This window comes from Ornithodoros turicata, chromosome 1, assembly GCF_037126465.1.
Source record: "Ornithodoros turicata isolate Travis chromosome 1, ASM3712646v1, whole genome shotgun sequence".
NCBI lineage: Eukaryota > Metazoa > Arthropoda > Arachnida > Ixodida > Argasidae > Ornithodoros > Ornithodoros turicata.
The window spans coordinates 48327291-48340697 of NC_088201.1; the positions used below are offsets into that span (position 1 = coordinate 48327291).

At 45.8% G+C, this 13407-nt stretch overlaps 1 protein-coding gene and 1 long non-coding RNA gene across 2 annotated transcripts in view; one reads left to right on the plus strand and one right to left on the minus strand.

The window, feature by feature from the left end:
- LOC135378190 (rhophilin-2-like) overlaps positions 1-13407 on the minus strand; it is a 107327-nt gene that overhangs the window by 79155 nt on the left and 14765 nt on the right. The window lies entirely within an intron of this gene.
- LOC135398730 (uncharacterized) lies at positions 10120-11074 on the plus strand. The gene is made up of 3 exons (XR_010424124.1): positions 10120-10233; positions 10572-10775; positions 10867-11074. It is a non-coding gene; the product is annotated as an uncharacterized LOC135398730 (long non-coding RNA).

The window sequence follows — 13407 nt, forward strand, 5'->3', positions numbered from 1 at the left end:
TATCCCAGTGCACCTACGTAGAGTAAAAAAGAAATAGAGAAAAGGAAAAGGAGAACCGTGGTAAGAAGAAGAGTTCCGTCGGTGAAAGGAAACGAAAAGCCACAGTCAAGCAGAGAGTCAAACACTGTGTGAGTCACAACCTCCGTGGTCACAACATAGTATCACGGTTGTCGGTCACAGTCAACGCAATAGCCCCGTAGTTCTAATGTATAGAAGTCACAAGACACAGGATCAACTTGGTTGACTCAAGAAATCAACAGCATAGGCTGTAATGCGACCGCTCGGTGGTGTGCTGGCCAAGGACCTAAACTTCTCGTAGCGTCGAAAGGGCGGGCTTCCAGATGAGCCAAGCTCACTTCTAGGGCCCTATACGACTGTCGGCACATTTCGAACAATCGAGAAGGATGCACAAGGGACGCAATAGGTCGAGGTAGGGATGGAGCCGCTTGGAATCGGAGCTCGGGTCAACCATGTGTAACAACGAAGACTGTGCAGATGTAGACGGCCAGGAAGTGGTAAACATATGTTGTCTGAGACCGCGAATAATACTGCTCGCGTCACTCTTGGTGAAGTAAACGAGCTTCAGCTAGCCGCGACCGTTGTGAGCAGCTCGGCGTGCCCCCCCCCAGCAGCATCCCCAGTCTCGTTTCCTGCGATGCTACAGTGACCAGGGATTCATTGGAACTCTATGCCATGCCCCGCTGAGACCGCAATCTCATACTTGTGCAGTACACATTGCACCACAGGTTCGAGCGATCCCGCAACAAACATAGAGGCCAGAGCCAGTCGATGCACTAAGTATCCACTAATACGACGCGAGGCATCCATGCCGTGTTGACATAGTACAGCCAAAGGGAACTCGTATTGCTGTTGATGTGCGTTAAAATCGTGGCGTTTGTTAGGATCCCACTCCATCGCTATGGCATTCCTACTTCGTACACGATGTGTGCATGATAACCTTGTGTCAAGGGAGTAGATCGGACGCATGTACAGAAACTGATTACCCCGTCGTCGTGGGTCGCCTCGCACACACCGACGAGGTTCCACTGAAACCGTGGAGCCCTATAACAATTACGGGTCATTCCACCTCCAACCCTGGATGACACCCTTCGCTGGGCCGTGTTGGTCGTGTAATTTGGGTCACCCATTCCGGGACATACAACAACAACGACGACGACGCACACACAGCGAAACCATCGCCCCGGTGAAACAAAAGACACCAAATTTAGAGCACCGACTATTGTCGCCTCACTGGAAGTTGTTCCCGCCAAAACTGGCTTTGTCCACCTTCCGGTTCGGTATCTTTCTTGCTTGATGTCTGCTTCGTCCTGGTGCTGTCAGGACTAAAACTGCGATGAAGCCAGTTCAACCGGGCACGTTGCTTTTCGTCGTCACTATCGGCGTCATGAGCGACGACGCAGTGGTTGTTCCATGGATTAATTTTGCCCACCTGAGGGTTCTTTAGTGAACGGGTTCGAACTCGCTAACAACTAATCTACCGAGACGCTTCGTTCTAGTACAAGAGAGCAACAACGTAGAAGAACACTCATATTACAACATCATTGTATCCTATGGAAACATCATGCTCCAAATTTTCCAGGGTTGTCATTCAAATATTTTCCTGCATATATATCACCATTCAACCGACTACTTTACTACGCTCCAGTAGGTCCACGGTTGCGTTGAACTTGTACATCCAACCTGGTCTTTTTCTTTTTTGCGATGACCTTCTGCTGACAATGACGATAAACTAGTTTGCGACAATATTGGTTACAGATGATACATTATTCCGCTATTCTGTAGTAAAACTGTATTCTCAGCTACCAATATCATATGGTAAGTCGGAGACTCCTCTTGATCCAACGCCACGCCAACATCTCGTTACTACGAAAGATCGGGTTAAAGGGGTTGAGACAGGTCATCCCACGTTATCCCAGGTTTTTTAAATATTTTTTTAATATTAATTTCGTGTTAGTGCCGCGAAGCAACTGTGGCTATGAGCGGCGTACAGATGTGGACAGATGGAGAGAGGACAGCAGGAAGGACTGGGGGACAGTGGGGTTAGTATGCGTCCTGGGCCGACTTCAGGGGGAACTGTGCCGACATTCATCCGGAAAGTTATCCCAGATAAACGTAAAAGACCGTTCTTTGCGCCAATGTGAACCTGCATTGAAAGTTTCACAGCGGAAAGAGTAATGGAAGCGGAGAAAATGGGCACCGCGAATACCGAAACGCACACACAGCGCATCTGACATCACAGCGCACGCCGCTGCCAGTGAGGCAGCGCACGAGAAGTCACGTGCTTACGGCAGCCAATAGGAACGGACGCAACACTGAGCTCTCTGACGTCGGCGCTTAGCTCGGGAGTGATTTCGAGGGCCTCGCTAAGTAAGACACGTAGAAGAAGAATTCTTTTTTCTTCGGTGTTCTGGAGTGCAGTACAACACGTCCGTGATGTAATGAACCACATCTATGAAAGTGTCCCAACCCCTTTAACCAATCCACAATATACTCTGTCTATGATATATCATCTGGTTGCAGGATATGAGTCAGCAAATTACTAAGCAGAGAACGGATGGTAATTTTCGTTTCCGAAACAAGGCGCGCAGGATTGCTTTCGTGCTCGTAAAGTACCGCCATCAGTACGCCCGAAACTGGCAGTCAAACATTGGCACTGACGAAGAAGCTCAACTGCGTAAAATCCCACGATGTGAGCACACCCAAGCAGAGTTATTAACCTGATGTGTCCTCCGATATTTTACGTAAACACGCCCCAGCACAACAGCGACAAGAGAAAGAGAGAGAGAAAAAAAAAAAAAAAAACGCACACAAAGGCACGTTATGGGATTTCTCCGGGCCTCCCCAAAGGCTCTCTTCTGCCAGGCTGTGTTTCCCAGCGTTAAAACGCGTCCCACGGCAGATTCGTTAACCAATGGGAACAAAAGAAAAAGTCGCCAGAGCGTAGCGAATGGAGTGCACGCTAAGCTCTTACGTTGTTTGATCTCCGGCCACTACAGCCCCCCCCCCCCCCCCCCCCGGAACGGCTGAACGTGGCGTTTCGCTACATGCAACCATGTGTGTTGCCCAGGAGTGGGCAACGGAGAGTGAAATGAAAAATTTACGTAGATGTTCACGAAACAAAACAAAAAATACCTCTTGATTCCAACTTAATAATGCGTATACACGACTAAATGTTTGCAGCCAGAAATGCAACTAACACGCCACGTTCCACTGTTCGTTTGTGAAAAACACAGACGTATCGAATGCTAGGCAGCAGATATGAACAATTTCCTGACCCCTTCTTTTGCCTAGCGACAACCAGCGTACGCAACCTGTATGAAAATCTCACAGGGTGGCAAAAATGTGCCAATAATACTTCATGTAAGTATAGGATCGTGGACAGCAATATTTTCTCTCCCAAACACACATACACGCACACATTCATTTCATTTCCTTTGTGGGAGTAGCAGAATTCGTCAGGTGACGAATTCAATATCTTCCGTTTTTTTTCTTTCTTTTCTATAATCAAACTCAAACTCACGCACAACCATGTTCGCGTGGCTCCTGTACTTACATGATGCATGTACGCATACCAACATGCCCACTTCCCGGTTTTAGTAGATGCCAATAATGCTGTTTGAGATGCTCTGTACGCGGTCTAATAAGGATATCAAATATCCGTGAAAAAACAATCACGAATAACTGAAAAAGAAATAGTAAAATAAAGTGTCCACCTCACACGCATCCAGCCTAACGGAAGGCATACTATTTCGAGCCTAACGCTAATTTTTCCCCGAATGCAAAAAAGAGAAAGCTCACGATATGCGAGAAATTCAAGTCGCGTGGCTTTGTGCGCAACCGACCTTGTTTAGGTATCCGAAAAAAAAAACGGGCCACGTGCAGTTGAGCTGCCACCCACACAGGCTGTCATCCTTTCTTTTTCGATTTTGCTTTCTGCCTTTGTTGACTACAAAGCGCGCAGGGGTTGCAAATATTTTCGACTGGCAATAACGTTGGCCTCGGGAGAGTGGCTCACGCAAACCGGAAGTATATACCGACCGCCAGTTCCATTTACCATCCATGCGCCGCTCATCGGCCATTTTAATGACGGCCGTGTGCGCTTCTTCGGACTTTTTAACTGTCTCCCTAACGATCTTTTTACGTCGCGACTGAACCATCACTACACAACTGGAGACCTATCTCAGAGAACATTGAGAGAGAATCTTGAACATTTTTACATCACACGAGAGGAAACTTGGAGACGCATTTTCCGTTTATAGGCATTTGTCACTTCAGGAAATGGTGTTTATACTTTAGCAACAGGTGATTAGAATGCAGCACAGAACTTGGTGTATGTACCGTATCTCTTTACCTTTTCGGTACTTTCACATCTAAAACGCATCATAACATCGCTCGACTCAAAAGCATGACGATTCCTTGTAAATACAGATTGGTTGCTAGTAACATTTCCCCGAGTGTAGGGAGGCGTGCACAAAGGACGAGTCACGCCAGGAAGATGCATACTCAGTATTTGTACGTTATTTGGTACGCTGACGCGTAGATCTGTTCTCTGAATTTCGACGTAATGTCAAGTTCTAAGATGCGCCACTGCCAGCAACTGTTGGCTAGCATTATGTGGTCGAATAAATACATATAGAACAGCCCGGAGGGTCCCAAGGGCAGCACGTCTAGTGAGCAACGCGTGGAGTAGTTCCGCGTGGAGGAATGCCTTGACAAGAATGTCGATCACCTTCCCTGCGGCTGCTTATCACGCACCGGCCACAGTAAGTTTATAAATAACACTCCAGATCGGAACAAGCTGCCGGCCAGGTCGTCTTCGTGTGAAACGGATAACGACACTTACAAAGCGGTATTATGTGTCTTTTTTTTTTTAGATTCCGCGTTGGCGCCGCGAAGCAGCTGCGTCTATGAGGGGGCGTACGGACGTGGACAGATGGAGAGAGGACAGCAGGAGGGGAGGGGAGGACATGGGGGTTAGTATGCGTCCAGGGACGTACGACTTCAAGGGGACCTGTGCCGACGTTCGCCTAGAAAGTCTGCCGGAAAACCCAGGGAAAACCTGAGACAGCACAGCCGGGGGTAGGATTCGAACCCACCACCTCCCAATCTTCAGCACGACTTTGGCTACCACCAACGTCTTCCATATGGCGAACTGGATTGTGGGAGCGATGTTCATAAAGGAAATACTTGTGGTAAAGAACAAAAATCTACAATTGCGATACATTATGGCCGTGTCATATCAGCAGTTCTCTAAGTAAACCAATACAAAAACGCGAGGCAGCCAGGACTATAAAAAGTCCGAGCGTGAGCACAGGAAAATACAACAGAACACTTTTTATAGTCCAGCAAACCTAAACAACAACAACAACAACAACAAATACGTGGAGATATCGCCTGTGGCGATGAAACATCCCAATCACCATCATCATCGCAATACAGATTGTTTGCTTGAACAAATACGTGCAGTAATGATGGCCCAGAAAAGTTTCCACTTAACAAAGACATCAGCAAAATCAAATACGTTTGCTCCAGATGCAGGCTGTATTAGTCAGTTTCCCATTTTGCCGTCACGTTTAATAGACAGCTTAGAAGATCGTATAACGACGCTCGGAATAAGTAATTGTTTGAAAGTTGAAACTTACGCGTCGATTTTATCTCAGAGTGGCCGAGTGATGTGGGGTAGGAGTCTAAGAAGAAACCTGGGTTCGAATTCCACTACGGAGTCTGCGTTTATCCCGCGTTGTCAATGCTCCGATGTACCGTTTTTCTGTCACCGCATTTCCGCACCCTTCCCCACGTGGAGGTCCCCACCAACGAAAATAATTAGTAAAGCTCCCGTCTACGTCATTGGCTCATGGCAAGGACGGCTTTTGCTTAGCCCCGGTTCCACGGACATTCACGGTTACCTTTCGTGCGAGCAAAATTAGTCCACGGACGCCCAGCAATGCTGGCAGGCGAAGCAACACTGGCTCATCTGGTGCATTGGTGCCAAATTCAAACTTTTACTGAATCGGCTACTTTTGTTCCAAGAAGGGATGTGCCAACCGAATCCTCGAATCCTAGGCAGGGATTCGAGACTCGGGAATCCAAATCCCAGTGCCCAAAACGGCGAATCGAATCTTTCGAATCCATCAACTACATTTGCTCGTTTCTTTTTAAAATTGGCGCCTCCGGAGCCCACCGAAAGCCTCATTGGCCGACGGATGTTCTCTTGTGTTTGTTTGTTTACATTGCTCTGGACTGAAAGAGCTCAGGCAGGAACTGTTACATTACAAGTTTAAGAGTTACATGGTTTTGTTTTTGATTGTTGCTTAGGTTTACGGAAATAATCCAGACTCGAGAATTTATGTATTTCTTGTAGTCGATTGACAACACGTTAAATAACTTATGTTTAAGAAGAACTATACGGGTATATTTTCTCATCAAACTGAACAATTATTTAACTTGCTTTTCATTCAACAAAGTTATCATATTCTGCTTCAGAACACTTTTCAGTAGAGTTTTTTCTTCTTCTGGCTTTTAAAACTCTTTTTAAAGAAAGGATTCGGAAGATTCGAGATTCGTGGATTCGCAAGAACCTTCCTTGGATTCGGTTTCGTCCCATCTGTAGTTCCAAGCCTTACCCTTAGCTTTTACTGCCCAATGAGTCCTTCAAACGAAAACGCCGTACCTATTAGCAAAAGCTTTCTACGAAAGCGGCGACAACGAACAGTGCTGGACGAACGCTTCTCTCGCGCAACTATCGAAAAGCATACAATACAGAGGCCAGCGTACGGCCCTCCTCTGTGTCATCATCGTCCCTGGCACGTCCTTGCAGCCACAGCAGCCCTGGCCACGCATTTCCCCTAGGCCCAGCGAGTGCTTTCGACGACGGTTCACTCTCCTTTTCACCGCATGTACATACTGCTTACGTCACGAAGACAAAAGAGGGAGATGATGAGACGACCTCCCCGGCTGTGCCAAGGTAAGGCAACGCCCCTGCGATGGTCATCCGGCCATCATAAAGTAATCTCACGCAACGCTCTACAGCCTCTGAGCTGCCGTGTTTGCTATAGTGTGTCTGCTTCTACGCCTTGTGCAAAGAAGGGGCTCCTCGTTATCTCTTCTCTGTAGATTGTACACGATTGAGATGACGATAGAGATTTTCTTTGTTCGTCTTAATTTTTGCTTCGTCGAGAAAACCATCCAGCACTACCCGCACGCAGTCCGTTAGGAAAGCCAATAGGAATTACAACCTGTAGGATAGTAACCCCTCCGCCGTAGTTGTTTCTATTTGGTTAGCAGCTAGGGGGAAGGGGGGGGGGGGAGGGGCGAGGTTTCTCCAAGGGTATGCATAACTGGTATTGTTACTTCGACGCAATATAGATAAAGAAAAGTTTCTAAGCGTCGTACTCGACGTGATACACACCCTGGAACACGCGTACGCGTCAGGCTCTGACGTCCGAGGAGCTAGAGGTGTGGCTATTCCCATTGGTAGTCGTAAGCACGTGACCTCTTTCGCGCGGTTGCACTGGCGGAGGCGCCTGCAGTGGGTTACGGCATTTGCGATGCCCATCTTCTGCGCGTCTATTACTTCCTATGCTGCCGTCAACTTGGACGAATAGTCGGACTCCTTTAATTATCGAAGCAGTTGTCACCGTATACGTGTAGTTTCCTAGATGAGTTATTACCGAACGCGCGTTCTCACTGGGTGAAAAAATAAATCACGAAGTATCTGCGTCTACCGAGAACGGATACGATATGCAATGGTGTACGGACAATACGGTCAGCTTCCCCTTATGGTCCAACGTTGTACAGTAGTAAGGTGCTGTTACCACTTCATGGTAAAACGAAGATATCGGTGAAACAGTATACGGGATATGTATACAGATATGTAGCAAGGACCGGTGGAAATCCTGCAAATCATAGGAACTTCATAGGTTTTTTTTTTCTCGTATCCCTCGTAAATCGCCAGTCGGAGTAGCCTGAACTTGAGCTCTGAACTTGAACCAGCGAGAACTTGCAAAGCCATGGTGAAACTGCAACCTCTATACCAGACACCTATCGTCCAGAAGAATCATCGTACAACTAATTTATTATTCGAGGTCTAACATCCACCTGAGCAAACCTTTCCCGTTTGTATTTACATTCTGACTTGGCTGCACTATAAATACACTTGTGCACACGCGACCTGGCCGGCATCCGAACGCGAGCACTTTCATTGTGATCAATCATCTCATCGTCGATTGAGGTTGTGATAGGGATAGGGTAATATCGACATTCGTATCCGTACTATCGATGTCCTACAAATATCGATATTTTAATAGATCCTTCTCGATATTCAAAATTCCGATTCAGTTTTCAAAATACTCTCGGTTGTAATCGTGATGAGTATATTCAAGTAGTGAGTGTTTCTTTGGTACGACCCACAGGCCCATTTCCATGGGTACAGAACGCGGGACCGACCAGAGTCACTGTTTCGCATTATAGAACTGTTCAAGTGTGACGGAAAGTAAACATTCTGAAGCTCGAACATTGACAAACGCAACCCAAGGGTTCGAGCGAAAGGCAGTGAACGAAGGTGCGAATAGTTTCTGAAATTAGAGAGATAAACAGGAAATTCTGAAGTAAGTAATTTCTAGATAGAAAAAAAAAAAAAAAAAAAAAGAACGCCTGTGCCTCTATCACAAGTTCTTCCACACCACTTCTTTACAACAACTGTACATCTTTAGGGCTCATTTCATATCTCCGTGCATAGACCATATACCGACCATATACGCTCAGAATCATTTCGAAAGTAATTCTTTCCATTAGCCAAAGTCGAGTGGAACGCGCAGTCCATTGTAGGCATCACTGACCCCGTCACTTTTCGCAGACATCTTCATATTCACATACTCCGCTAATAAAGCCAACTTTAACTTTATTTAACTTTAACCAACTTTAGCCTTTATTTAATTCTGTACACTATATGAACATAACACGTGTACATGGCTGTCTCCCTTAGTGTACGTTATATTGTTTATTCAGTGTCGACATCTCTCTCGTCAATATGCCGCATTAGTTCATCGAATGCACCTCGATGTGGCTTTTACAGCACAGTGGCGTTACCGCTTGAGGCAAGTTGACTCTCCCCACTGCAGTCACTGCGGTGCTGTAGAAGATCTAGAGCACATTCTTCTCCATTGTCCACACTACCAACCTTCCCGAACCGTACTCTCCGGATCCCTTAACGAGCTAGACTCTCGCCCCCCTCTCTCTCACAAAATATTGCTTGGTCCCTGGCCACATCCAGCCCACCAACGCTCTGCGCTCAAAGCTCTTTTGACCTTTCTGGACACAATTGGACTTGGATCCTTATTGTGAAGGGGCTCATTGTTTCATTCCCCGTATCAGCACCAGCAATGGGGTAGAGTATCGCCCCTGGCGATGAAACTCCCCAGTCATCACCTTGTAATAAAGTTGTTGTTTTTTATTCAGTGTCAGTTGCTGCGTATTTATTGTATACATCCACGCATGGCACTACATTCCTTTGGGTTAGGAATAATAAATACATTGTAACTAATGCCTGTCTCTTCAATTTCAGAAACCAGCCACCATCTTCCTTCACTACCTGTCGCCTACAGGTCAACTTGGAAGTCGATCGCTTCTCTGAGAAAGAGTTACTTCCCAAGACTGTTTTGTACACACATACATACAGTATGCAATAAGTATACACATGCAGTGTAGAGTTTTGCTCTAGTGTATATACTTAAAACGCTCATGATACGGTACACTGCTTTAAATACAAATTTGACTCTGTATCTGTGCCCATCACTGACGCGGTTGCGTAACTGTGGACAGGCTAAAAATTATAACTACAGATAGGATGGCAGGCAGAAACACGGGCGTATGCGCGGCAGAAACGTCACTACGGTTTATAGTTGCTTCGTCGCGCAAAGTGTGCTTTTCACTCTAAAAAATTTCTTTAAAAAAAAACGGACAGATTACCCTACCCGTTGGGGTAAAATTTTACAGACCCCAACTGTATTAGTCATTGTACGGGGCCTCCCCGTTAAAAAGTTCCGTGTGGGCATTTATGGACGCCCCGCACAAGAACTTTCAGCCTCGAGAGAAGGGGAACGCAGCAACACTGGACCGCCTGTCAGTGAACAACATCGACGACCGGGTTGTTGGAAACTCGTGTACGTACTTCACCACTCCACTCCACTTGTCATCGTAACATCCCGTTGAATGGTGAGTAAGATTGTCGTTCTTTATTGCATGGGCAGGGTTGTCACTTTTCTAACATGTCCCAGACTTCTCAGCGGTTTCGCGTTAAGGCAGAAGTGGTTTCCAAGGTGTAAACCTTGTTTCCTTGTCTCGCCCAAGCTGTTGCTATGTTTAGCTATGCTGTCAGCTGAAAAGCAGTGTGATTACAGTTGCACCTTGACTTGGGTACTAAATTTCGAGTTGACACGGTTCAAGATATAGCTACGCCGTGTTGCGTCTGTCCATTTCCGCGCAGAAGGCGGCGTGATGGTTCCTGCTAGCGTCAGAATCGCAGTTTTACGAAGCTTTTTTCTTCTTTCCAGAAGTATGTTCAGCTGCAGGCAGTGTGGAACATCATTTTCTTCGCGGGCGAGTTACTTTCTGAGGAGAAGGCCTCGCAGCTTCATGCGTGCTTGTGGGACTTTGGTGTTCGCAGCCCATCTAACGTAACGTACGTCAAGGAGAGCGAGCTGTCAAGTGTGCTGAACCCTATTCAATGCAGAAAGCACTGCACCTTTGGAATAGGGGTACGTTTCGAGTGGGAAGAACGTCGTGCTGCATGACTTGCAATCTAGAAGCAAATTAGAAGGCTTCAACTGTTGATATTTCTGTCTTCAGTTGAGGACCCCGTGCAGTTGAGCGTGCCTGGAACCTCTGCATCTGCACCTCAGTGTGTGAAAGTTGACTCGAGTGCAGCACCAAAGTCTCTCTCCCCGGACTGGTCATCTGCTTTTGTGATACCCTTTCAACGAGCAAACGCAGATTTTCTGCAAGATTTGCAGGAGAAAAGCGACCAAAGAAGAAACTTGCTTATTTGATCTCGCCCCAAAACCTCGGTATGCCAAAAAGGAACAAAGCAAAATTTTGATATTGACAGAAGCTGCAAAAATTTTCTAAGCCGTTTTCCCTCAAATATATCCGGATCTTCAATAACGACTATTCAAGTTGCCACTATATGAATATATCGCTGCCATTATTAGATGTGAATACTGAATATTTCAAATGTTTGCACAATCCCAATTTTAGCGATTACTAGGGATATCCAGAAAGTAAAAATACAAAAGCCAGCACAACTACACAACATTTTAGGGGGAAAAAATGTTTCACTCAAGAGTATCAGTGTGCCCTTATTAACCTTTCCACACCCTTGCCGCGACTGCCAAGTCGTTAGCTAAGCCTGGTGGCCACATTTTGGATGGCGTAGTCTTAGTCTGCCAGTGGCCATGTGAACCATGCAGGGGATGACTTTTGCGTCAACCCGTTATCGGCGAGCTGTTCCCAATGATGTTTTTAATTCAAATGAAAAAAAAAAAGGGGGGGGGGTCTAAATTTATGGAGTGTCTGCATCGGCTTGTACATAATTTACTCAAAACCTACAAAAGGGAAAGTGAACTGTTCGTGTTTTGTTCTTGTTATTTGAATGTCTGAAGAGCAAGTTCAATATCCATCATTGTGCCATCGCACATGTGCGAACCACTCGAACTGATCCGATATACTTACACCAGTTTAATGTGCTATTTTCGGTTCAGCCGATCTGAACCCGAATCGAATTAGTATGCTTGGGCCTGACCCTGACGGAAAACATGTTGGCTCCGATCCCTGACCATTTTCACCATGACTTTCACACAGACTTGTGCCCGTTACTCGAAAAAAGTAATTGATTACCGTTACCGTCACTTCTGTGAAAAAAGTAATTGATTACCATTACCAACTACTCGACTTCAAATGTAATTGAGTAACGAGTAGAAAAGTAACGCGTTACTTCGGTCGTTACTCTGCATTCACGCAAATTATAACCGTCTTTGTGTGCCTCAGAAAAAAAAAAAGGTTCAACAGCGGAACAGCTGAAATAACAAGACAAACAAAAACACGTAGGACAAGGAGATCGCCCGGGAAGACGTTGACCCGATTGTGGAAGAGCATTGCGTGGAACTTCCCCATGACTCACTAGACCTCCAAAGCTTCAGGTACATATCACACTGGTGTAGGAAGAGATTAGGGAGAGAGACTCTGAAATTCCAGAGCGTTATTACAATCACCTCCGCTTGCTATAGTAGTACTAGTACAGCCCAACAAAGGCTGATGGCACCAGGGGCTTGACTTGGGGGTGGGGCAGAACATCTGAAAGATAAGCTAATCTCTGCCGGAAAAGTAATCAATTACTGAGTAATCGATTACTCAGAAAAGTAATTGATTACTCGAAAAATTACTTTAACAGTAAAGTAACTGATTACTCGAAAAATTACTCAAAAAGGTAATTGATTACAAGTAACGCAATTACTAGTAACGCGTTACGCACAAGCCTGCTTTCACATGACATGTTAGACGTGTCTTGTTTTCTTGCCCAAAAATGTCATTTTGGGTATTTTTCACATCATAATTGCTGTTTTATGCACGAACTGAGAAATAGGCATTTATAGGCAAAATAGAATCAATGTTACTGGGATTCCTATTTCCTGCTCGTACACTAAGAAGGCGTGATGGGATGTGGCAAAAAATTGGCAGTTGCCTAGAATTCCAGGGTCTAGTAATTTCACTTATTTTCCTAAAATGTGACTTTTGCTTGAGTCAAGACTGTTACTCACACGCCTCATTCATCCTTAGGTGGATCCTTCCCCAGAGCTGGAAGATACAGCCCCGGTGGACCGAAAGGGACCGTGTTGTGGATGAACATTGTAAGCATTAATGAATGAAGATAATTTTGTTGTCTTTCACAGAACATCCTTGCTCCTGCTTCCTTGTTTCAGTACCCTCCACACGGTCAAACCTCAACTATATAAAATATTACGCATAAACAACAACGGATAAATTTTCGAACGCCTAGTTCTGAAGGCAAAACTGGCATCCGTAATGCCACTGGGCCGGTCTAGCCCCGTATGAATACAAAACGTGTTGCACGTAAAATGGCAGTCAGGTTCTGTTATATTAACAGACCACTGCTATTAAGTGAAAACAGATGCTTTCGTCAAAGCAAAGGGTTTTGTCGTAATACTTACGAACACCGTACTCATCATTTAACAGGGGTCCAGTATGATTCAACGGGGGCCCTGGGTTATTAATTTCCGGCATTTCCCCGTTGAAACAACGGAGAAACTTTTCTCAGTGTTCCCGGGAAAACGTGCATCTCCAATTATTCGAGCAAATTGGAGCAAGCTGGCT